The sequence below is a fragment of the Monodelphis domestica genome, chromosome 3 (assembly GCF_027887165.1).
Source record: "Monodelphis domestica isolate mMonDom1 chromosome 3, mMonDom1.pri, whole genome shotgun sequence".
Taxonomy (NCBI): domain Eukaryota; kingdom Metazoa; phylum Chordata; class Mammalia; order Didelphimorphia; family Didelphidae; genus Monodelphis; species Monodelphis domestica.
In genome coordinates, this window is record NC_077229.1 from 345,093,970 (window position 1) to 345,121,137 (window position 27,168).

Sequence of the window (27,168 nt, forward strand, 5' to 3'; positions counted from 1 at the left end):
AACAGTGAGGGTCCACTTAAGGTTATATAGTATAACCTTGTAATAGTCCCAGTCAGAATAGTTTCAAACAATGATGATGCTGATGTACTTATACCTGGTTAGACTATATATGAGTATTATGTGAGTATTGTAATCAGTTGTAGGAATCATATCTGGAAAACTACATGATGCCCATAGGAGAGTGACCAGGATGATAAAAAAAAAATTGATATAATGCCATGAAGGAACCAGGATATTTAGCCTTGAGGACACTTTGGTGGATAGGAGGAATGTGAGAACTGTTTTTAAATATTTGAAAGATTTCTCTAAAGAAGATGGATTAGACTTATTCTTCTTGGCCCCAAAGAACAGAACCAAAAGAAATGGGCACAAGTAACAAAGAAGCAAATTTGGGCATCTAGTATGAGAAAACTTACAATAAGAACAGTCCTAGAAAAGAATGGACTCCCTCCCTGGAGGTCATCAAATTAAAGCTGGTCATCCACTTAACAGATTTGTATTGTTTTCTTGTTCAGGTTAGATGTTCTCTGAGGCATCTTCTTTTTTTAAAAAATGAATTAATTAACTTAATTAATTTAGACTATTTTTCCGTGGTTACATGATTCATGTTCTTTCCCTTGCCTCTATTCCCCCCTCCCATAGTCAACAAGCAATTCTACTGGCTTTTACATGTGTCATTGATCAAGACCTATTTCCATATTATTAATATTTGCAACTGAGTGATCGTTTAGAGTCTACATCCTCAATCATGTCCCCATTGAACCATGTGATCAAGCAAATGTTTTTCTTTTGTGTTTCTACTCCCACAGTTCTTTCTCTGGATGTGGATAGTGTTCTTTCTCATAAGTCCCTCAGAATTGTCCTGGATCATTGCATTGCTGCTAGTAGAGAAACCCATTACATTCTATTGTGCCACAGTGTATCTATCTCTGTATAAGGTTCTCTTGGTTCTACTCTTTTTACTCTGCATCAATTCCTGGGGGTCATTCCAGTTCACATGGAATTCCTCCAGTTAATTATTCCTTTTAGCATAATAGTATTCCATCATTAACAGATACCACAATTTGTTCAGCCATTCCCCAATCAAAGGGCATCCCCCTCATTTTCCAATTTTTTTTTTGCCACCAAAAAGAGCACAGCTATAAATATTTTTGTTCAAGTCTTTTCCCTTATTATCTCTTTGAGGTACAAACCCAGCAGTGGTATGACTGGATCAAAGGGCAGGCAATCTTTTAAAACCCTTTGGGCATAATTCCAAATTGCCCTCCGGAATGATTGGACCAATTCACAACACCCAATTTTGCTACATCCCCTCCAACATTTATTACTTTCCTTTGCTGTCATATTAGCCAACCTGCTAGGTGTGAGGTGGTACTTCAGAGTTGTTTTGATTTGCATTTCTCTAATTATAAGAGATTTAGAACACTTTTTCATGTGCTTATTGATAGTTTTGATTTCTTTATGTGAAAATTGCCTATTCATGTCCCTTGTCCATTTATCAATTGGGGAATGGCTTGATTTTTTGTACAATTGATTTATCTCCTTATAAATTTGAGAAATTGGACCTTTCTCAGAGGTTTTTGTTATAAAGATTTTCCCCCAATTTGTTGCTTCCCTTCTAATTTTGGCTGCATTGGTTTTGTTTGTACAAAACCTTTTTAATTTAATGTAATCAAATTTAATTTTACATTTTATTATATTTTCTATCTCTTGCTTGGTCTTAAATTCTTTCCTTTCTCATGGATCTGACAGGTATACTATTCTATGTTCACCTAATTTACTTATAGTTTCCTTCTTTATATTTAAGTCATTGAGGTATCTTCTAACTTCTGATAATTCTTTGATTCTCTATTATATATTTTTGTCATACTTTTCAGCTTTGAGAAGTTATGCTTTTTAGCCACAATTTAGTAGGCTTCTATGTACTGTAATAACAATAATAATAATAACAATAACAATAACAGGTAGCATTTTAACCCTTCTCTTCTGCCTTAGAATCATTACAAAATATTGGTTCCAAATCAGAAGAGCAGTAAGGGTTAGGCAATAGGGATTAAATGACTTGCCCAGGGTCACACAGCTAGGAAGTCACTGAGTCTGGATTTGAACCAGGACTTCCTGTCTCTAGGCCTGACTCTCTATCCACTGAACCACCTAGTTGCCCTTATAGCTGGCATTTATAAAGCAGTTTAAGTCCTGCACAGTACTTTACAAATATCTCATTTTACTCTCACAACAACCTGGCCAAGTAGGATTATCCTCATTTTATAGATAAATTCCCATTTTGTGGATCTGGAGCAGACAAATGTTAAATGACTTGCCCAGGCAGAGCTAGTAAATGTCTGAAACAGAATTTGAACTCAGGTCTTCCTGATTCCAGGTCCAACACTCAATGCACTTAGCCATTTAGCTATTTACTACTACAAGTAAGACTTAATACATGTAAAAATAAAATAAATTTAACAAAGTTGTTTGTTTATTGCTTTTGTTTGTTTATTGGTTTATTGTTGTTTATTGGGTTTGGGACTTTTCTTGTTGTTGATAAAATGTAGGCTCCTTTAGGACAAGGATTGTTTCAGCTTCTTCTTGATCTCTATAACACTCAGAATATTAGGCTCTTAATAATACTGACTGAATGATTAATCACTTTTAACAACTTGAAGAAATGAAAACCAGGCAGCTTTGTTCCGTTCATTGGAACACACAGTTCCTTCTTTTTGAATAGATATTGATCAACTAAACCACTATGAAAGCCTACCCCATGGGAAATAGCAGATAAACTGCTCTTCCTGAAATTTGCAAATAATTCAGCCTCTGCTCAAGAAGAGCTCCCACTTTGATCCTGTTCCAATACTTGGCTCTCTATCTTGAGATAAGCAATGTGGAAAAATAAGGTTAAATCCAATGAGGTACACTTCTACTTTTAGGTTGTGTCCTGCCCAAAGTCACACAGCTAGTTAACTAGACATTCTGATCAACTGATAAAACCGCAAATCTTGATTATCATTTTCCAAAAATATATAATACACTTAACAAAATTAACTAAATATAATGCATTCTTTCTTAATGGCTTACCTGATGTCCCAGGGACTTAATTGTGAATGCCTCTCATTTCTATATTAGCAATACAAAGTGTTCTTCTTACTCTTCCTTGCATGGCATGCCAGTACTCCCAAACTCTCTTCTCTTTAACCTTGCACAGGCTGCTTCTCCTGTCTACAATGCATTTCCTCCATATCTCTGCCTCTTAGAATTTCCAGCCTCAAGCCGCAACTCCAACACTACCTTCTACATGAAGCCTCTCTTGACACACCCCTCTACAGTTATAATTGCACCCCATTTTTTCTTTTCCATTTTATTTCTATTTCATAGAAACTTGTATATACAAACATGACTCTCATAACTAGATTTTAGGTTCCTAGAAGGCAAAAACTCTTTCAGGTTTGTCTTTCTATCCTCAGGACCTAGCACAATGCCCACTGCATAGTAAACCCTTAATGAATGTTTATTGACTGATTGAAAAAAAGTTTCTTGGGTTTCTGGTCAATAAAATTTGATAGTAGCATAGCTGGTGATTGAAAGCAACAAGAATTTTTCCTGGATGAGATGGTATTAATATAGCACAATGTGGTGGAGAGAAATAAGACCTAGCATCAGGAACACCTGGCTTTGAGTCCTGCTTTAAGTACTTACTAGCTAGATGATCCTGGGTATCATTTAACCTTTCTTAGCCTTTGTTTCTGCATCCTGTAAAGTGGGATTGACAGTAGCACCTACTTCACTAGGTTATTGTGAGCATCAAATGATATAATATATCTATGTGAATAGATGTGTATGTGTATAAACACTTTACAGGGCATTATGTTAATGTTAAGTATTATAATGATTATACTATAATTATTCAAAAATGATATTATCTCCTGGAGGCAAAGGGTAACTTTATTTTCTTGGATTCCAAGAGGCAATGCGTGATGCTTCTGTGATTATAAATGCTACAGAATGGGAAAGATTCAAACACTGGCTATGTCCCAAATCCTGCTTTTTCTTTCACTGGTCAGATTTTTCCTTATTTGGATCAGGTTGACAGGCCAATATGGGACAAGCAAAAGCTTTATAACTAACAGCATTTTAATTTTTAAACTTGCTACGTAAACAGGTTTCCACTGATCTTGTTGATTAGCAATTATCCTTTGAAAAATACTAGCATGAAATGACCAAGATTTAAACCAGCTATTCTTTTGTCTTCAGGCATTGGGGGAAGGTAAGAAAAGGGAGGCATATGGCTCTAATAATTTCATTTCTTTTGACAAATCTGTTTTACTATTACAACAGAGAAGTTTACAGAATTCACATTATAGAAGACTTCTCCCTGTAAACAAAACATTATTGCCTAATGTTTTGCTTTCTTACACTGTCCATTTTAGTTCTGCTATTTTTATTATTAACATATAGTTTTAAGAATTAGAATAATCATGTTGGGTCTGAGACTTGATCACATCTTTATAAAAACATATGAAAAATTCCCCAACCTCCTTTGATCCTGTTTATGCTTTAAAGTGTGAAAGCCAAGCCTATGTTAAGTGGGCCTATATAGAATATACCTTCTTATAAGCTGTTCCAAGTAATCCCTGCTGGATCCAATTCAGATAAGAGGTATATAATGTTTATTTTTCTGAGACAAAGAACAAAGCACACTTATGTTCGGAAATGCATATCTGAAATTTTAATGTCATTTTTTATACTTTTTACTACTGAACTATTTTTAGGTATTGTCTGGATTTCATTTAATGCTTTGCTTCAGGACAACAGGCTGGACACAACATGTCCCAAAATTTAAAAAAATGCAATCAAAGCTATCATCTCAGGCTTATTGGACATGTCTCAAACAGGTGTCAGTATCCTCTTTGAAAGATAGGGAGACTGAGGCACATGTAGACTAAGAAGCCAATCCAAAATCAAAATGATGGCAATAGCACCATGAGGATTAATTCCTGGAGAGAAAGCACAGTTGCCTCACAAACTCTGGATTTCTGTGTTGCTCATTCTCAATGTTTTCAACATGGTAGATTGGGAACTTCAGGGATGGTTCAGAGAATTTTATAGCTGGTTATGCTTTTCTTGACCTTGACATCTGATAGCTAATATACTGGCCAAAGGCAGAATGTGCACCAAGGAGGTACAAAGCTGAGTTGCTCTTAAAAAATGAACCCTGTGACCATTTATTCATTCTTGAAAAATAAAGTGGAAGAGGGGGAAAAGGGAGCTTATTTTGAAGTAGCAGTGAATTTGCAGGATCACCTAATGTGAGAGGTTGAAGGGACCTTAGAAACCATCCAATCCAAGCCTTTCATTTTACAAATGATGAAAGGAAGGTCCAGATAAGGAACTGCTTCAAGTCTGTCCCGTCCACTATAATACAGAGACTTGTTTGTGTTTGTGAACATGGGTATATATGTAACTCCATTTTTATGTAATGTTTTGGATTCTAAAGTGGATCCCAAATCCACTTTATTGTGTGCATTTTAAAAACAGCATTCTAAAAAGATATCACCAGACTGTCAACAGAGTCCATGAGACCAAAAAGATTAGAAACCTTGCCTCTGCTCCATATTATTCTTTTACACTTGAGAAAGTGAGCTCAAGTGAATAAGCATTAATTAAGCACCTACTGTATACCAGACTAAGCATTGGAATAAGGAGTGTGTCTATTTCATCTTTATCTCCCTCCTGTTTAGTCTAGCATCTCATACATTTTAGGAACTTAATAGATATATGTTATTGAATTGAATCAATTGACTTGTGACTTTCCCAAGTTTATGCTGGTATGTGCGAGAAAGAAAATCTTTGTACAGATATATGTGTGTGTGTGTGTTTCTTAGCGTGGAGGATATGGTTTTTTAATATCTTTCACCGACCTAAAAAGAGAGTTGAATTGAATTTTTTCTTCCTTCTTCTTTAGTGTCTTTCAGGATTTAAAGCATATTACCAAATTTTGACTTCCATTGGGCCCTAATAGAATATTAAGCTAATTTACTCATTTATGTACTCCTTGGCTTCAGGCCCTCCATTTCAGTGCAGAAAAGAAAGCTCTCTTTGGAGTTTTTTTCCTCTTGCTATGACTATCTTATTATCTAATATTTTCACCTGTAAGAGCTGCAACTAGTGATGACCAAGACTGGAGGCTGCTGTGCCTCAGAGATCTAAAATAACTATGTGGAAAAATAAGCAGAAAGCATATTTTATGTATCCATGACTAGGCTTTGGTAAATCAGTTGAGTGAAAAAGAAAAACACCCCAGGAGTTTAAAAATAACAGATCCAGTATAGTTTGTGGCAGCCATAAAAGGAAATTGTAGGGAAGAAGTTAGGAAAATCATACATGATTAATATGTAGGGACAGGAATGGTCAGGCCACGTGCTAAGAGCAGATACCACAAAGAATCTTTGGTTTAATGGGGAAATGGCTTATAGGGGGTGAAAATGCTAAATATTCTGTGGAATTTTCAGCAAACCTATCTTAATTGTAAATTAAGGACTGCCAGTAAAATCTATAGAACAGAAAGATAGCTGAAAACATGGAAATGTGTAAGAGTCTGTTGAGTACTAGGCAGTCATTGGATGCTTATGACAATGAATATAAATCTGCTGAAATGTAGATTGAATGAAATAATCAAGCAGAAAATACTGGTCTCCGAAGAAGTCAGCCAATCCTCTATAAATAGAAAACATGCTCAGGCACAGACAGATAAAATCAAGAACTATGTTAGCATTGGGCAAGTGATCATTTATTGGTTGAGCCTTCTGGTCAAGTCAATGTTTATACTGTACTGCACATGAACTGAGTCAAAAATAGTCCTTGTTTGTTATTTTCATGGATTGATTACATAAATGATCAGCAGAGACTGCTGTATCAAATGACCCTTTGGCCATAGCAGAGGGATTTGTGGTATTTTATATTTCTTCCTGCAAATATGTTCCTTTTGAAAGTGTTAGATCTGTTATCATGCATGATTCTCACCAGGTTGAAATGGAAACAGGTTTAGGGAGACTAAAATGACTTAGTGAAAGACTTCCTCCAGGAAGTCCTCCCTGGTTTACATTATCCAGCTTTGTTGGTGTCCCCACAGTACTCATATAATCAATCTATATACACTGTGTTTTAACAATGCTTTTGATGGACTCTTTAAGTTTGTTTAGACATGCATATTATGTCCCTCTACCTACATTGTAATTCTAAAGGTCAGAAGGCAAACACCATGCTTTCTATTTCTTTTCTGTCCAGCACATTATTAATATAGTAGTTTGCATACAGTGGGGACCAAGTAGATGCTTCATTTTGTTTTTTACTGAAGCTATTGTAATTGATTACAGTAAAATAAGACATGTCTGAAGGACTCTAAGAACCCATTTGGGCACAATTCATGAAGACTGCCATTATGATCCAGAGACAGACTCTTCCATATTCTCTTCTGCTTATTATGAATTAGACCCACTCAAGTCTCTGGTCATGTCTGATTCTCCTGTATTGACAGCCAAAATCCAAATTGGAAAAAACAAAACCAAAAACAAACTTCTTACTAGTAACACTTGGCCTGCTTTATCCTGTATTTCAGTTTTACTGACTCCTGAATTTTCCCCTTCCTTCCATTTACAATACTACCCTCTGTATTCTTGCTATTTGCTTAACAGCTGACATCCCCACTTCCCACTTGTCTGAATACCCTTTCTCCCTCACCAAATACAAGAACCATCTACATTAGCTCTTTGAACTTCCCCTGATTAGAAGAGCTTTCTTTCTGTGCAGTAGAGTGGTTGGAGCAAGGTTTCCTTGCAAATCTGAACATTACTATCAGATTAATCATTATAAAAATTTGCTTTTGATACATGACACCCTTTGTTCATCTGGCTCCTACTTGGATCAAGTCCATACACCTCTGTCTGAGGTTCAAGGTTTTTTATAATCACATATTGATTGTTGTAGAGCACTGGACCTGGAATAAAAAAAACCTGAGTTCAAAACCAGCCTCAGACATTTACTAGCTGTGTGACATTGGGCAAATCACTTCTGTTTGCCTCAAATTTCCTCAGCTGTAAAATGGAAATAATAAAAGCATCCACCTCTCTGGGTTGTTATAAGGATGAGATAATATTTGTATTTAGCTCAGCACAGTGCCTGGCACCACACTCCCATTATTACTATTTGCATGCCCTTCTCTCTAATTGGAGTAGTCTCCATACTACCCTGACATGTCAGCCTCCTTTCTCACTTTGATGAGATTTTGCTTATACTTTCCCTATGAAAACTACACTTTCCTCAAGGTGCAGCACAAATCCTACTTCTTCCAGAAAGTCTTTACCAGCAACTCCAGCCCAGCTTATTTTCTCCCCTTTCCCTTTTAAAATGGTGTAGCTATTAAAGAGAGGCAAGTAGACCATCACTTCCATGCCCAAAGTAGTAGACTTCTGGACTATCAGTGATATAATGAGAATGGACCTGGAACTTAAGTTAGATACTAGTTCAAGTCCCAGCTCTGCCACTTACTAGCTGTAGGACCACAAGCAAGCCACTGAACCTCAGCTTCAGCTTCCTGTAAAAATAAGGTTAAGAACTAGTTGTTTAGTTATGTCTGACTCTTCATGACTCCATTTGGGGTTTCCTTGGCAAAGATATTGGAGTGGTTTGCCATTTCCTTCTCTAACTCATTTGACAGATGAGGAAACTGAGACAAACAGGGTAAAGTGAATTGTTCAGGGTCACACAGCTAGTAAGGATCTGAGGCCAGATGTGAATCCAGATCTTCCTGACTTCAGGCCCAAGACACTATCCACTATACCACCTTACTGTCTAATAAGTACATTCTACTTAATAGTATTGCTATAAAGATCAAATGAGGCAATGCTTACAAAGTTCTCTGTAAAATAATTAAAATGTAAATTATTATTATTGCACAATTTATCACTTAATTATAAATGCACATTCTATAGTTCTTTCATGCATATATCATTGTCTAGTCTTCCTAGTAAGATCTCAAATTTCTGAAAGAAAAGAACTTTGTCTTATACTTCTTGGTATCCTCTCATCACTCATAGCACCATTCTGGACACTTATGCACCTAGCAAATTATTAATGCATTGCTTAATCTGATTTTCTGTATTAGTAGAAGAAGTAAAAGAATAATATTAAACACTTTTTAAAGAGCAAACTAAGGAAAAACAAAATACATAGCATGTGACATTTGATATTTTTGGAAGAGACCTCAGGGCTTGTTTTACAAATGAGGAAACTGAGATCTAGACAGTTCTCTGACACCAAAGCCCCTGCATGACACTGCCTCCCATTGTCTAATCTTGCAAACAAAAGTGCTACTGGACAAAAACTTTTAAGCATTTTGTTGTACTTTCATATCTCGCGTTACCTTCTCAAGTGTAAAGAAACAAGAGCAAAGAGGCAGATTTCATTCCTTCTCTGGAAAACAAGTAATTATCTGAAGAGATGTATTACTTGCTTCCTGGTTAATGAAAACAACATAAATCTCAAATGGGAAGGGTTGCATGTCAGTTTGAGCATTTAAGCATTGACTGGAGGCCACACCTATGTGCTTTTTGCTTATATGGATTACAAGTGAAATCAGAATTCAGCTTTCTGGAACAGTGAATTGCCACTCCCTGGGCTGTAATCACTGAAACTGAATTTTTGAGAGAGCATCTATTTCAGCTTCTTGTTGTTATTGTTGTCATTCAGTTGTTTCAGTTATGTCCAACTCTTTGTAACTCCATTTGGGGTTTTCTTGACAAAGATACTATAGTGGTTTGCCATTTACTATTCCAGCTCCTCTTACAGATGAGGAAACTGAGGCAAACAGGTGTTTTACTTGGGATCAAAGAGCAATTAAGTAGCTAAGACCAAATTTGAACTCAGCTCTTCCTGAATCTAAGCCTGGTGATCTATCTACTACCTAGCTAGTAATATAGTACAAAGGTGAATAAAAAAGGTGTTTCACTGAAGTTCAAGTTCATAGTTTAAAGCCCTTTTGATCAATCAGCCATCCAACAAGTTTCATTCAGGGGACATACCAGGCTGGCTGGGTAATGCATACAAAAGAAAAAGAAGTGAGATAAATATGAGAGGTCATACAGGAAGGAGGAAGCATCCCTTGACCTGGGAGAAGTGAGAACCAGGCACTCTGGTCTCTAGTTTCCATCCATGACTTACCAACAGTGTGACCTTGGGCAAGTTGCTTCTGCCCTCTATATCTCTGTTTTTTCTTTTCATCTATAACAATAAAGGGGCTTAATGGACCAGATGACCTCTGAGGTCCCTTCCAGTCCCAGAATTATCTAGTTCAGAATCTTTGCCTTCCAAAAGCTTCCAGTCTTCCTAAGGAGACAAGGAGTCTACACCTGTCAGAGAAGAGAAACATGTAATTAAATTACCAATTTTGAGGCAAAGATGAAATGTGCAATAGGAATTAAGACAAAATGGAGATAATACCCTTGTCATTCTGTGTGGGGTAAAAAAAAATGTTTAAAGAACTGTATTCTTTATATGGACATTAGTGATACACAGAGTTTAAATAGTAAACATCTGCTTAGACTGTTCTTTTGCTCTGTTCTTTCTTCATATCTCTTGTATATATTAGACTGGGTAATTTATTTTAGCAAGGAAAATTGTACTCCTATAGTATTGCCCTATTGAGCTCCACTTGATGGCAGCTCATAGCACTAACACCAACACTTCACTGGTAGGTAGAAAAAACTGGCACCGTTGCCTTGCTTCCTCCAAATATGGCTGGTATCTAGGACCACACAAGCATTAGAGAGATGTAGGCTCTAGCTTGGTGAGAAATGAATTTCCAGAAGAACGATTATCCTGCCATTGGTCCCTACTATGTTGAATTCAGCAATCCTTTGCAAAGTGAATCTGCTTTTTTAATCTCTTCTAATATTCTCACTGTAGCCCATCACAAATAAGTGGCAGACAGGCAAGGGGAGACATGGTAACCTATCTACAACTCTTTTGCTCTATCTATAATAGATGTCTTAAGTGAAGAGAGCAGGATCTCTGTCACCTAAGCAGTTCCCAATCCCATATTCAATCAGATCCTCCTTTGAGACAATATGGCTCTTTTCTTCTTCCCTCTTCAACCTGGGCAGCTATTGTAAGGGCCAGGGCCAAAGTGAAGTTGCTTTGTATCTAATGTGTCCTTATCCCCATCCCTCTAGACTCTTGGTGGATCAAAGGTCTTAGTCCTTATCTTTAACAGGCAACAGACAACTAAAGGTAGATGCACTATAATATACTTGCCTTTGCCCTTCCCTATCTTTAACCTTAAGCTGTAGACAAGGGAAAAGTGGGGAAAGGGAGCAGAATTTAGAAGATTATATTCCTAAGGCTGCCTTTTCCCATTCTCTTTCCCCATACACATATACTTTGTTTTACTCTACCCAGAAGACCTCCAGTATGCCCTTCTTCCCTTAAACCTTCCCTTCAATGTCACTGTTATCTGCCTGTGCAAGAGGGACTATTCTAGAGATTTAAACCAATTTCAGAGATAAGACCAAAAACTTTTCCTGAGTGTTACAAGGGAATCACTTTAAAAGACTGATATATATTAATTTAAGGTCGCCAAGGAATTCAGCTATGTAATTCCTAAATGAAAAACTCAAGTCAGCCGTCAGCCTTTTTTGGAGTTTAATTACAATAGGAGCAAGAAAGGAATTAGAGATAAAGAAAAAGAAAAAGGGAGAGAAGGGAATAGGGCTTAAATACCCCTTCTGTTTAGGCTGGGCCAAAAGGCCCAAGCCCTTAGATAGCTGGGGCAAAGAAAAGAGATCAGTCCCTATCACTCACGTGACCAAAATGGAGAAACAGTCTCAGAGGCCCCCACCTTCAGCTTCCTTCAGCGCAAGCTTCTCCGAGTCCACCGCAATCACCCCGACCAAACTCCTCAACCACCTCAAGTCTCCAGACCCTCCTATCTTTAAGGAAACCATCCAAGTTCCTCCTCTCAGTTCTCCCATCTACCAATCATCAATTTCCCTGTGCCAATGGAGGCTCTAGCTTAACCCAGGATGGCCCAGAGGTTTCTGGCTTTTGCACATGTCTGTTGAAGGTCATATTTTCAAATGATTAAATCTTTGATCTAGGCTGCAGCCCTTCCTCAATCCTGTTAGGACTGAGTAGGGTGGAGATTTATTCCAAGTATCTCCATTGTATCAAGTCTAAAATCAATCATGATTCAAAGAAATTCCTGTTCTATGCTTAAGCATAGGTCAAAGTCCTTTCCATTGTTCAGCAAAAGGTTTCTGTCCTAAAGTAATCTTTACTTTAGAAGGGAAAAGAAGGAACCTCCCATGCCAATGGGGTTCCCATTCCAATAGACTATCAGTAAGAAATTTTCCAAGTATGAAATATCCCAATGGTGAAATTTCCAACATTTATAAGTCTAAGGAATTTAAGGTTTACATGAGGCATTCAGTGATTCTTTACTATAGTGACACAGCATCTATATAAGAAAGACAGGGAGAGAGAAGGAGAGAAAGACAGGGAGAGAGAGAGACAGACAGACAGAAAGAGACAGAGACAGAGACAAAGAGACAGAGAGACAGAGAGAATAGGAATAGGTTGGGGACTATGATTTTATCAGGATAAGGAATGCCTGGGCAAGGAAACTCTATTTACCAATACATGTCTCCATCTTCTCTGTAAGTTATGGTCTTACCGAGTTGCCTAAAACACAAGGAAGTTAAATAACTTGCCTAGAATCACGCAAGCAGGATATATCAGAGACTAGACTTGAACCCAAAGCATCTTAACTTCTGAATTTACTATCCATCATGCCATGCTGCCTTTCAGAGCAACCAAGAGAATGATTAGCAAATTAAATAAGTTCCAAATGCTCTATGGCTAGCCTGAAATAAATTGTTCCTGACCTTGAACAAGTGGGATTTGTGGTTTGGCCATGGTCAGCAACAGTGAATTTAACTTCTCATAATGAAATTGATATGAGTAATGCCATCAGAGAAATATCAGATTTATTGGGATTAAGACATGGAGAAATTCCATGACTAGGAAAACAAGATGGCCCACATTTCTATGCATACTCTTGACACCCCTGAAATATCAATATAATATTATCCCTAGCTTGTTGTAGGGATCCCATGCAGCAAATTCATGGAGAGACACTGGATGAGAATGACACAGAATGGAAAGGGCTGGATGGATTGAAATGGGTTGCAATTGTTGGAGGTAATCCTCACATCCTTGAGATCATAGATCCACTGGAATGCTAGAATATGCTCTAGCAGCATTTTACTGGGTGTTGGGGGTGGATATGTATGTGCGTAAAATAATATTAAAGAACTTGTCTTTAAAATTAACCTACAAAACCAGTTTTACAATCTGTTTTATAGCATGACTCTCACTGAAATATGTGTTCTCACAGTCACCTTATTTTCAGTGGCTTAAATGGAAAGAGACGCTGCAGTCACTGTGCACCCACCAACATATACCTCTTCAGACTAATATAGACCTTAGTGATATTTTGCCTATGGTTTTCCCAAGACATTTTGTGAAACTGAGGCAGTAATGCCTTATGACATTTATAGCCACACCTTCTCACACCTTAGATGGTTGGGTAAGGTCTCTTGTGTCAGCCAGCTGATGGGCATTAACCATTTCCTAAATTTGAGACCAATAAGACAAAACCATAACAATTTAGGGACTTCATTAGGCCTTGTAATCTATTTCTTCCTATAATATGGTGTAGAGGTCAGCAGCCTCTTTATCTATGAGGGTTACTAGCGGGGATGCCATTGATAGCCCTTGAGCACAGGCAAAGGAACAGGGTGGGGGAGACAACAAAAGGAAAGAGAATTAAAGAGGATGGGAAGAAGAGGAAGGGAAAAAAAACAGCAAAAAGAGAAATAGAAAAGAGGCAGGTGTATATGGTGGATAAGGGTGGCGCTTCCAGCCACAGCCACAAGGGCTATAAAGTGCCAATATGATGGTGAATTGTATAACCTTTGTGTTGGTCCTAAGCAATAGAGCACATGGAGGAAAGAAGAATTATTGGACTGTTGCTACAAAATTAAGAACTCTGAGGAATTTATTTATAGCACTGAATTTAGCAGGGTTTTCAAAACTTTTCTAATCAGTTATTCCTCCATTTATTGTACAAAGAACGACTGAAAGAATTCCCCTCACCCCTACACCATTGACAGATGAGTACAGCAAAATACAAAGTGGTATGACCTGATTAGCCTTAAAACTCTTGACCTCTAGGTTTCTGGGATATTGTAAAATGCTGAGCCTGGTTGCCTCCCATAGACTAGTTTGGAACTCTTAGTTACCTGACCTTTATAGTGGTTTCAGCCAACTCTATGTCCCAACCCAAAATAGAAAAGAAGAGGTCTGCAGGATGTGTTTGGGCCTGTAGTTATGTGGCTGGGTAATTTTGGCTGGATGAGATCTTTCATTTCCAAGTCAAACTGAGTAGGACTCTCATGCTGGCGTCCTATGAATCAGTAACCCTCTAGCCAAGCAAGGCAAAAAACCTTTTCATTTCTGACTGCAGAGGAAAAAATGAGCTGTCTCTCTTTCTTTCTTTCTTTTTTTCTTTTGCACTTGATTGCTTTGAAAGCTTTTCATTTAAAGCTTTCGATCATCAGCTACGATGGCAAAAAATGAAACAAAGAACCTTCTCAGTATTAATATTTATTTTCTAAAAACATAAAAACCCTTTGGATCAAAATGAATAAAATAGCCTTCATCATGAAAAGTTTCCATTAGGTTTTCTGAGCTTGTGGATCTGCGGCTAGCCCATTTGTAAACTAGATTGTCCTTTGGTGTATTGTTTTTCTGGAACTATAATAGGAAAAAGAGAATTTAGATGATACTTCTGTCTATAATAGTGTATGCTGCCAGATCACCCACTGCAAGACCTGTATGCCCAGAAATTAAAGTGGCCTGGCTCATAGCAGTAGATCAGACCCATAGGCTACTTTAAGGGTTTTCTAATTCAACAGAGTATATGTGTAAACTTTTATAAGGCCTGACCGTCTCCTTAAAATAATCCAGTTCATTATTTAGTAAATGTGGATATTTATTAATTGCTTAAAATGTGTGTGTATGGGGATTAGGGGGTCCTGGGGCACAAAGAAGAAGTAGACTTAGACTTAATCTCTCCTCATCAGACATGTATATATAATTTTATAGGAGAAACAGAAAAGGTACAGAAGTGGAATACAAAATAAATGATAAAACAAGTGCATAGGAAAAGTCATTAATTTGTGAGAGAGGAGAATGTTCAGCTGGTCTTTGAATGATGAATAATGGCAAAAGAGATAATACATATACAATGTTTTGTAAACTTTCAAGCAATATATAAATATCAGATTTTGTTATTTCAATAAGTTAAAATGGAAGAGCAAATATTCTGAGTATAGAAATGGCATGCACAGAAATATTGAGGCAAAAAGTAAAACACATATACCAAAAATTGTAAGTCATCTACTTTGCTTGAAGTGCAAGGTGTGGGGAAAGATTTTTCATGAGATAAGACTGAAAAAATAGGTTGAAACCAGATTGAGATGGGGTAGGTGGTGTTGCATTGAGTACTAGGCTAAGGAATTTAGACTTCAAGTTGAATTCAGGTTGAATTATCAGAATTACCAAATGATTATGGTAGCTTTTGAAATGGAAAGGAAAGTGAGAACACATGAGAAATGTAAGATCTGAGGAGGGAAGAATGGTTAAAAATTCTAAGATGTTATGAAGTTTGAAGGAGAGAAGTTGGAGCTCCAATCAGATTCCTAGGTCATCTCAATAAATTAGGAGGGAAAGTCATTTGCTGAGTGAGGGGGACTTGAGTAAGTGAATAAAGGTTTACAATAGTTACTGTGGAGAATGTGGTAGGAGTGCATCATTTTAGAGCTAAAAATAATGTTAGAGCTAGAACCCCTTCTTTTTTGCAGATGAGAAAATTGTGGCTGGAAGAGTTCACATGACTTTTCCAGGTTTACATTGGTCAAGTATCACAGGCAGGATCTGAAACCAAGCTCTTTGTCTCTAGATTCGGTGTTATACTTTCAACAATGTCCCACCATCTCTGGTGAATAGAATAATCACTGAGAAGCAGTCATAAAAGGGGAAAAAATCCTCTGTTGTGACTTCTCCATGGATGCAAGTACCACCGAAGTGGGCCTTCTGGAAAATGAATGAGGACCTTTTTAGTTTGAAATTCTTAGTGCAAAGCTTACTGTCTCAGAGAAGGAGGAGAGGTGGGGGTAGGGAGAGAAGGTGGGAAGGAGGAAATAATTTGGGACTCAATTTTTAAAAAATGAATGTTAAAATATTTTACCTGTAATTGGAGAAAAATCAAATATTATTTTTAAAAAAGAGATCCACAGTGCATAAAGAGTCTTCTGATATTTTTATTTAGAAACAAAAATTTCTAATTATACCAATCTATTTTTCCATAGTCTTTTCTCCTTGAGTTCTACATTTTGTATAAGGAGCTAGTAGCTGACTCAAAGAACTTTCAATTATAGACTTTCACTCTCACATTATAAAACATGTATAATTTTCATTTGAACTATTCCAGTGTCATTAGAATATATGATAAGCATTTTTGCTCAGCATCTAAGGAGGAAAGAATTAATACTTTGGTGGATCCTTAGTTTGTTGTTGTGGGTATTCCCTCTCCTAATACAAATTGTACCTGTCCCATACTTTCTCATATAACATTTCGCATTCAGGTTTTCCCAGAAGAATCCCAGAAAGGATCTTTCTAACATATTGGAAGCCTACCTTTTATTCATAGGATTATAGAAACAGAGTTTGAGGGAAATTCAGAGGACTTCCACTCCAAATTACTAATTTTGCAAATGAGGAGGCTGAGACTGAGTGGTAAAGACTTCTGGGGTCAGAGAATTAAAAATCAAAGATAGGACTTGAACCAAGGTCCTCTGATTCCAGACGAAGTTTTCTTTCCTATGGTACCAGTATGCCATTTAGACAATCTCTTGTCTTCATTCTTCCTATATTATGGAATCGTCTCTTTCCCTCCCTTAGCTATATCTTCAGCACTGTTGTTTATTTTTTAATGCCCTTCCTTGCACAAAAGTAGTTATTGGTAATATTGCTCAGACATACCATATATCTTTTCATTTCCAAAGAATAAGGTTTGGGTCTGGACTTGTGATTTTATTGGCATAAGGAACTCCCAAGTGAGAAAACTTCCCTTCCTATTGCAGAGAGGTGACTTATCTACAATTTGCAGTTTTTAGAATTGCCTAGAATACTGAGCTGTTAAGTGATTTGCCCAGAGCAGCAAGGCTAGTGATGATATAATGGCAGAAGATTAATTTCATCTTGTAAAAATATAATTAACCATACTTGATTATCTAACTTTAGGTTAGCAAACACTTATTTAACTTGAGCCTGGAATTCTTTAATACAGAGTATATGAGAAACATGTCAAGTCTAGTGAAATACAATTTTAACTTCATCATTTTTGGGTAGCAGTAAAAGAGTTACAATTAAATGAGTACTCATTAATAAAATCATTAGAATCAGTCATTCAGAAAGTACAGTCACATTCCACCAAAACATGAGGTCTGGAGAAAGAACATTATCAGGAGTAGTTATCTCAGATTCTAACCTGCAGCAAAAAACAATAGAATCAACTTTGTTTTAGACGTTATAAAGCTCAAACTTATGCTAGTTTTTTTAAGCTACCATGCCACACTCATACTGAGTTTGCAGCTTGTTGAAAGTATCACGTTTCTTTCATAAAATATTGTCCTGTCAGGCTTTTCCCATTTTGTATTTGTGTAATTGGGTTTTTTTTTAACTCAAAGAACTTTTGATTTGTACCTATTACACATAATCTTATTGGATTTAGCTCATCCTTCTAATCTGTAGAGCTCTTCTAGAAGCCTGATTCTGTCATCTAACATGTTAGCCATCCCTTAGCTTTGTATCATCTTCTAGTTTGGTAAGTGTGCCATCTGTGCTATCATCTGAGTCACATAAGAATGGTCAATAGAATGAGGACAAGAATAGAATTTGGGGGCCTTTTTCCACATTAACATTGGTTAAAAACAACAACAACAACAACAACAACAACCCTTACCTTCTGTCTTAGTTCCAAGACAGAAGAGGTAAGGGCTAAGCAATTGGGGTTGTGACTTGCCCAGGGTCACATATCTAGGAAGTATCTGAATCTACATTTGAACTCAGTACCTCCTATCTCTAGGGCTAGCTCTCAGTCCACTGAGCCACCTAGCTGGCCCTAACATTGATTGTTTAATGACTTCTTTGGGTCAAGTAATTAACTAGCTCTTGAATATGCTTGACTAAATTATGATCTAGTACAAACCTCACCATCTCCACTTAGCCAAGGAAATGAGTCTGTCATATGTTTTGCTATATTGAAGGTATTGTTTGCCATTCAACTAAATTCCACTTAACCAACATTTATTAAGTTCTTATTACATGAAAAGCATTGTGTTTAGTACTGAGGAAAGTCTCTACCTGATTCTAGGGGCTCCCTTCTCTGGCATTCATCTGAGTTAGCAGTCTTATGTATCTTGTTAATGCCTGATTACTGCTTCCATTTCTGAGTACTTACAAACCATCCATTTAATAATCTGCTCTAGAAGTTGGTCAAGTATTGAAGTCAAGCAATCTTCATTTATATCAATTCTCTTTCAGACTTTTTTTCCTATACTTTCTAGTCTAAAAGTCATTTTCATTTATTATAGTTCTGCCTTCTGTCTGTCATGATGACATCCATTTCACTACAGACAACAGTGCCCCTCAGAAAGCTAAATAGGTCCTATTTATTGTCCTTAACATTTGTCAACTTTCCCAACTCTTTCCAATCTTTAGGATCTTGACATTATTCTCACATGAATATGGCTCTCTTTTATTCATTCTTAGTCATCATCTTGGTTACATCTTCAGTTCATTCACATCTGTCTCTATAGTCAGCCTCCTTATTTCTTCTCCATTGGAACATCCTGCCCTTAAAACCTTGAGACAGTATGGGAAAACTATAAGAGGGTGGAGGAGAAAAGAACTATAAACTATGAATAACTCAAGTGTTTTAAACTGCTCTTACTGTCACAAGAGGTTTTCATGTAAAAGACTGCTTAGGTCATTGAAAATACACACACTACACCAGAGCTGGAGAGTGTTCCCAAAGTAAAGATCTTTACTCAGTATGTAACAGGAGCTCAGAATGTGTGTCGTGGCCTTGTAAACACTCTCATATATCTTACTCTTTTTACAAAGGGCTTTAAAATAAGCTCTGGCAAGCCATCTTCTGCAGATGGCTAGCATAGAGATTTTCTTCCAGTTTTAGCAGTGCTGCTATGTAGACTGATATCCAAATCCTATCTGTCCTTCACAGTCCATCTTCTCTTTCTCTGACTACTCTTCAACCCTCCTTGTTCTCTATCCCTTCACAATTTTGAGAATACTACTCATCACTTGAACAAAGCAATACTCAGCCATTCAACAAGTTTTATTGTCAACTATGTGGCAAACACTGGGTAGGCACTTGGACAAAAATAAAACAATTCCTTCCCTCAAGGAACTTACATTCTGTTGGGAAAGACAGTATGCACAAATTTAAGTCTAGACAAAAGATATACAAAATTCAGTACTCTTGCTTTCCATTTGCATGTCTTTTATTCCCAACAGAGTTGTAAGTACCTTATATTTGTCCCAGCTCCCCAAAGCACCTCCAATATCAGACAACAGAAATGGATTTTGGTCAATTCTTGATGAATTAATAGATTTACTCCATCACTACTTTCCACTACAGACTGTTTTGTATCAGAAAAAAGATGACCAAGGGAAAACAGCCTGAACCCAGATTGCTTTAGGAAGGCTACGCTTTAATGTCACAGAAGTCAGTGAGCATAAAAAGTCAACAGACATGAGTGCAGAGCGAAAGAGTAGCATTGCAGCTTATTTATTACTTTTTAAATTGTGGGCTCATGTTTTTCCATTTCTTTTCATTGCGTCAAGTCTCATGACTTTTGCTATCCCCAAATCCTTCATAAACTTGCTGTAGTTTCCTTCCCTCCCCACCATGTTTTCTTCCCCTCCATGCCTGGGAACCTGCCCTTTAAATTTGACATGGCTGGGGTTTTAATCACCACTCAAAGACACAGTGGCAATTTCACAACAAAAGGGGAGGGAGGAATTTTGTTTTCTACTCCTATTAGGAAGGAGAGCAACTGTTCTCTCTTTGCCCCATGGGGCCCATTCTTGGCACCAGGCTATAGAGACCTCAAACTTGGTGTTGCAACATCCACCAGGCCCGAAGTCAGTCTGGGGCTCCTCAAAGGTGAACTGCAGCTGTTTGGAGAAAATTCTAAAAACTTGTTTGTGAGATTCTCAACCTTCCCATTTTAAAACAACTCTACGGTGCCGTTCTGCTTGGCACTGTGTCTGGGAAGTTTGCAGCTCAGTTTTCTCAGAATCCTGGGCAGGTTCCTTCAGATTGTGCTCTAATCAGTAATAGGAATGGAAATCTTTATTCTCGGAACCCCACATATATATATAACTCCATACCATTTATACTGCATTACAGGGCTGGCATATTGGAGGGGCAGCTAAGACCTGGAACTTTAGCCCAGAACTTCTACAGTCTCTGCCTCTTCACAGTTATAATTTGGGGCTATTTACATTTCCAAACAGCAATTCTGAGCTTTTTAAGCCCTGGGGACTTCCTTATTAAATCACCTGCCAGGTATTTGAGGATCCCAGGAAAATTCAGCCAGATTAGAGTCCTTTTTCAGTGTCACTTTTGAACCCAACCAACTTATACTTGTGCTTACTAGTGCAATCCATATACAATCACCAGAAAGGTTGACTGGCTTCAAAATCTCCTAGAAAGGTATCATGGCCAAGGGCTATAATAGCAGAGACTTGATTTGGTTCCCAGTTCTAACACAGATTTACAGTGTGAACTTAGACACATTCTTAATCATTAAAAGCCTAGATGAAAACTTGCTAGACTACACATCACAAAGAGCCATGCACCCTAGGCTCAGCCATGCTTACTTCTAAGATGTGATTTAGAAGTTTCCCCTCTCTGCCACTTAGGATCTACGGCTTCCTTCTAAGATCAACTCAAGTGCCCCTCTCCCTGTTTAGCACCAGTCCCTTACTCCTCTAAAGATCACTTATGTTTATTTTGCATATGTTTGGTGTATACTTACATATGTATATGCTGTTTCTCCCTATAGAATGTAAACTCCTTGTTGGTAGGGACTGTTACATCTCTGTATTTCTGTTCCTAGCACTGATACAGTATCTGACACTCCATTGTAGTAACTTAATAAATGCCCATGGCTTAGATTGAATGAATCAGTTTTTCACTTTTGAACCAGCCTGAAACCTTCCTGTGGATTTTTAAGATTCATAATTTCAATATCATAAACAAATAGATATTAAACAACTAACTAATATTAACTAACATCAATTAACAACCAACATGGCATGTAGAAGATAGTATTCTATCTTTTCTGCCAGGACCCAGAGGGCAGAACTGGAAGCTGTAAGTAGAAATTACAAGAAGTTCTCTTTGGATTGATGTAAAGAAAGCTTCTCAATAAATTGAGACTTCCAAAACTTGAATTGGCTGCCTTGGGAGGCAATCAATCCTTTTATTTTGCATGTTTAATGAAGACTCGAAAGAGGAGGCCACATAACTTAACAGAATGCACCCAGGAGAGTGCGAAATATGTACAATGAGGGTAAGGTAGACCTCCTTACAGTGGGGCCAGGCGCAATGCTGGAGCAGCCTCTCATCTACCTTACATGGATCTGAGATTTATATCTGCAGACTAGGATAGCCCACCGATCCCACTGGAGAGGTCTAGCTATATCTGATATAGTAAGGATTCCTGTTAGGTGAGGGTTGATCTAGGTGGCTGCTGAGGTCCCCTTCCAGAACTGAAATTCATTGATCATGTGATTCTATGACTTCCATCAGACTACTAAAAACCTCCTAAGAGACAGAAACAAGGAAGTGATAGGAAAGGGATTCAACCAGGGACAGGACTTCTCCAGTTAGTGAATTGCATTAACAGAGATAACTTAAAAGTAGGAATCTGCCTCATCACATTATTCCATTGGTTATGTTACTTTCACAGACCCTCATCACATTTTATTACCATGGCCCACAAAAATTGCATACTTTCCCTCCACTTCATAGTTGAATTAAAATGAAAAGGACATCTGGAGAATCAAGTTTAATTTACTATAATTCAGATGTTTTCAATCAATAGATACTTAAGTAATTTTTAGTCCTAGCCCTGGTTTGATGGAGCAGAACAAGGAGAATATTGAACACACTAATAGCAATAATGTATAATGAATAATTGTCAGTGACTTAATTATTCTCAGCAATGCAAGGATCCAAGACAACTCCAAAGGACTCATGATGAAAAAAGCTATCCACCATCATAGAAGTAACTGATAGAGTATGAATGCAAGATTGAAGCATTCCACTTTTCACTTTATCTTCCCTTCATAAGTTTTTTTTTAATATAAGCAATGTCTTCTTTTACAACATGATGAACATGTAAATATATATTGCATGATAGCACATGTATAACCTATATCATACTGCCTAGGGGAGGGAAGAGAGGAAGAGAATATGGGTTGAAAAATGTCAGAAAAGATTATTAGAAATTGTATCTACATGTAATTAGGAAAATATAATAAAATTTTAAAGGAACATTATATAATCTACAGTAGTATCATGAACAAAAGTCTTGCCCAAAGCTTGTTTGGGGACATAGTAGGCATACAAGTCTGGTTGACTATGTGTGATTATGCATTGTTCCTTTAAATATATTCTATTAAGAGTTCCTGACTTTGTAATTAAAAAAAATTTTCTTCAAGGTGGCTCTTTTTATGAAAGTACATAAATGTTTGTGATGATAAGGATAAGAATAGGTAAAAGGATTAAATATTTACAAGCTGAATTCCTCTGTTCTGCAGGAAGGGATTTCTGGGATTAAAACTTGTCCCCACCCTTGGGACAAGGATCTTCAAGCATCGCTATCATCCAGACAGTATCTGATGTTTCTGGCACAGCCTCCTGTCAGTCTAAACCAGGCCACAGGGGTCATCATGCTTCTCATAATAAACTGGTCCCTGCCAGGGGCAAGTCAGTGAACAGCAATATTGCTGCAGTTGCCGAGGCTAGCAGTATTGGGAAGACTTGAGTTATGTGTATGTCTGGAATGCTCAAAATTGTCCCAGAGGGATGGAAGGTATAGCACAGGTAAAAATTATGGAGAATTTAAAACGTATGTGTATGAATTTCATTTTCCCACTGAATTAAACATGGATGAAATAGTTATACCATACTTGAGTGTGCCACTTCCATTTTGTTTCCTTTTTTCTCTATTTTCCCCTGTATCTTGGTCATATAGACACATAGTCATAGGATATTAAAGCTGTAAGAGATCAATAGTGACTATCTAGTTCAACACCTTCATTTTACAAATAAGACCGACAGCCAGAGAGTTGAAGGAACTTGTAAGCATTGTGCTACATATAAGAAGTCTTGCTAGTGCTGCTAGAGCATTACTTAGCTCTGCCTGGATAACACTTAATGCTAAAGGAGCAGTTCAGCTACATCTTAGGTCAGCTTCATTTCACAGTTCAGCCAGATTTTTCAGCAGCAGCATTTCTTTTGAAAATTCCTCTGCTGGGTTGCCTTCCGGGATCTCTTTCCTTTTATCTCCTAATTTAAATCATTGACATCATTTTCCTTAGTTCTCTTATTTCTTAATTTCTCTCAGTGGCATACAAGTGGCTATACTGCCCTGTTCTTCTACTTGAAAATTATTTTTCCAAAAATTTGTAATATATCCTGACACTTGCCAGTTGAAAAATGTGGTATTCACCTAATAATGAGCTTTCCTCCACCCCTACCCCACTGTGTGCCTCTGAACCCTTTTATTCATTCAATGGTTTGTTCATTCAATAAGTATTTATTAATAATGTACTGTGTGCTAAGCACTGTAGTTAGTATTAAGGAGATACAGAAAGACAAAAAGAAATGGTCCCTGCCATTAAAGAGCTTATGTTCAACTAGGGAGAAATGAAATAAATAAGTAAAAACAAACTAAGTAAATACCAAATAAATGGAAAGGAGATACAAAATAATTTGGGGGGGGTGTAAAAAAGGGACAACCTGGTCTAAAAATTTTTTTTTATTTAATTGATTAATTAAGAAAAATTTTCCATGGTTACGTGATTCATGCTTTTTCCCTCCCTTCCTCCCTCTCTCCTCCTATAGCCAACACTCAATTCCACTGGGTTTTACATGTGTCATTGATCAAGACCTATTTCCATATTATTGATATTTGCACTAGAGTGATTGTTTAGAGTCTACATCCCCAATCATATCCCCATTGATCCATGTGATCAAGCTGTTGTTTTTCTTCCATTTCTACTCCCTCAGTTCCTTCTCTGGATGTGAATAGTGTTCTTTCTCATAGGTCCTTCAGAATTGTCCTGGATCATTGCATGGCTGCTAGGAGAGAAGTCCACTATGTTTGATTGTGCCACAGTGTATAAGGTTCTCCTGGTTCTGTTCCTTTCACTCTGCATCAATTCCTGGAGGTCGTTCTAGTTCACATGGAATTCCTCCAGTTCGTTATTCCTTTTAGCACAATAGTATTCCATCACCAACAGATACCACAATTTGTTCAGCCATTCCCCAATCAAAGGGCATCCCCTCATTTTCCAATTTTTTTCCACAACGAAGAGCCCAATTATAAATATTTTTGTACATATCTTTTTCCTTATTATTTCCTTGGGGTATAAACCCAACATTGATGTTTCTGGATCAAAGGGCAGGCAGTCTTTTAAAGCCCTTTGCGCATAGTTCCAAATTGCCATCCAGAATGGTTGGATCAATTTACAACTCTACCAGCAATGCATTAATGTCCCAATTTTGCCACATACCCTGCAACATTTATCATCTTCCTTTGCTGTCATGTTAGTCAATCTGCTAGGTGTAAAGTGGTACCTCAGAGTTGTTTTGATTTACATTTCTCTAATTATAAGAGATTTAGAATACTTTTTCATGTGCTTACTGATAGTCTTTTATTTCTTTATCTGAAAATTGCTTATTCATGTCCCTTGCCCATTTATCAGTTGGAGAATAGCTTGATTTTTTGTACAATTGATTTAGCTCCTTATAAATTTGAGAAATTAGACCTTTGTCAGAGGGTTTTGTTTAAAGATTTTCCCCCAATTTGTTGCTTCTCTTCTAATTTTGGTTGCATTGGTTTTGTTTGTACAAACCCTTTTTAATTTAATGTAATCAAAATTATTTATTTTAATAAAGTGGAGAAGTTCCATGGAGACTGGAACAACCTCCAGGAAGTGATGCAGAGCGAGAGGAGCAGAACCAGGAGAACATTGTACACAGAGACTAATACACTGTGGTATAATCGAACGTAATGGACTTCTCCATTAGTGGCGGTGTAATGTCCCTGAACAACTTGCAGGGATCCAGGAGAAAAAAACACCATTCATAAGCAAAGGATAAACTATGGGAGTGGAAACACCGAGAAAAAGCAACTGCCTGAATACAGAGGTTGAGGGGACATGACAGAGGATAGACTCTAAATGAACACTCTAATGCAAATACTATCAACAAAGCAATGGGTTCAAATCAAGAAAACATCTAATGCCCAGTGGACTTACGCGTCGGCTATGGGGGGTGGGGGGGGGGGGAGGAAAAGAAAATGATCTATGTCTTTAACGAATAATGCTTGGAAATGATCAAATAAAATATATTAAAAATAAAAAAAAATTATTTATTTTACATTTAGTAATTTTTTCTTACTCTGGCTTGGTCTTAAAATCTTCCCTTTCCCAAAGATCTGACATGTATACTATTCTGTGTTCATCTAATTTACTTATAGTTTCCTTCTTTATATTCAAGTCATTCACCCTTTCTGAATTTATCTTGGTGTAGGGTGAGATGTTGATCTAAACCTAATCTCTCCCTTACTGTCTTCTAATTTTCCCAGTAGATCTTTGGGTTTATCATAGACTGTCTTGCTGATGTCATTTACCCCAAGTCTATTCCACTGATCCTCCCTTCTGTCTCTTAACCTGTACCATATTGTTTTGATGATCACTGCTTTATAGTACTGTTTAAGATCTGGTACTGTTAGACCCTCATCCTTCAACTTGATCTCTTTAAAAAAAAAACAAAAAAAACAACCAACCAACCCTTACCTTTTATCTTAGAATCAATACTAAGTATTAATTCCAAGGCAGAAGAGTGGCAAGGATTAGGCAACTTGGGTTAAGTGACTTTAACAGGGTCAAACAGCTAGAAAATATCCACCTAGGTGCCTCTATAACTTGGTCTCTTGAAGGACACAGCCCTTGAACTTAGCCATGAAGGAAACTAGATATTTACTTAGTTGAAAATAAAGAGGATGTAAATGGAATTGGAGTCTACCCTTACATAAAGGCCCTGATCTAAGCAATGGAAGATCATATATGAAAAATATCAGGTAGAATGATTTGGTTGAAATGTAGAGTGTGTGAAGGGTGGCTAGGTCATGCAGTAGATAGAGCTCCTGACCTGAAGTTAGGAAAATTTGTCTTCATGAGCTCAAATCCAAATTCAGGCACTTACTAGCTGTGAGACCCTAAACAAATCACTTAACCTTGCTGGCCTCAGTTTCCTCATCTGTAAAATGACCTGGAGAAGGAAATGATAAGTTTCTCCAGTTCCTTTGCCAAGAAAATCCCAAATGGAGTCAGGACATGTCAAACCTGTAGTATAGTAGTAGTAGTGGTAGTCTCTCGGTTACCGAGAATGACAATATGTCAAACCTGACTGAAGAACAACAAGAAGAGAGTGTGAAAGACAATAATACATAGCAAACCTGGAAAGAGTTTCAGCCAGATTGTGAAGGGCTTTAAATGGCAACCAGAGGCTTATGGTTTCTTCAAGTAGCAATGGGGAGTCCTCCATCTTTCTTGCACTAGGGAGTGATCTGGTCAGACCTATGCTTCAGGAATATCATTTTGGTAGCTGTTGGGGAGATGGTTTGGAGAGGAGAGAGAGACCCAAAGCAGTCTCTTAACTGGCCCTGC

At 37.4% G+C, this 27,168-nt stretch overlaps 1 protein-coding gene and 1 long non-coding RNA gene across 3 annotated transcripts in view; one reads left to right on the forward strand and one right to left on the reverse strand.

Annotated features, from left to right (window-relative positions):
- The window catches only part of BCL2 (BCL2 apoptosis regulator), a 227,662-nt gene that overhangs the window by 133,289 nt on the left and 67,205 nt on the right, over positions 1–27,168 (forward strand). The window lies entirely within an intron of this gene.
- LOC103098027 (uncharacterized) overlaps positions 1–27,168 on the reverse strand; it is a 40,972-nt gene that overhangs the window by 13,330 nt on the left and 474 nt on the right. Inside the window, exon 2 of one of the 2 annotated variants that reach the window (XR_008917771.1) lies at positions 10,213–10,400. The exons of the other annotated variant lie outside the window; for it this stretch is intronic. This is a non-coding gene — a long non-coding RNA (uncharacterized LOC103098027). The remainder of the gene's footprint in view (positions 1–10,212; positions 10,401–27,168) is intronic. 2 annotated transcript variants of the gene reach the window in all.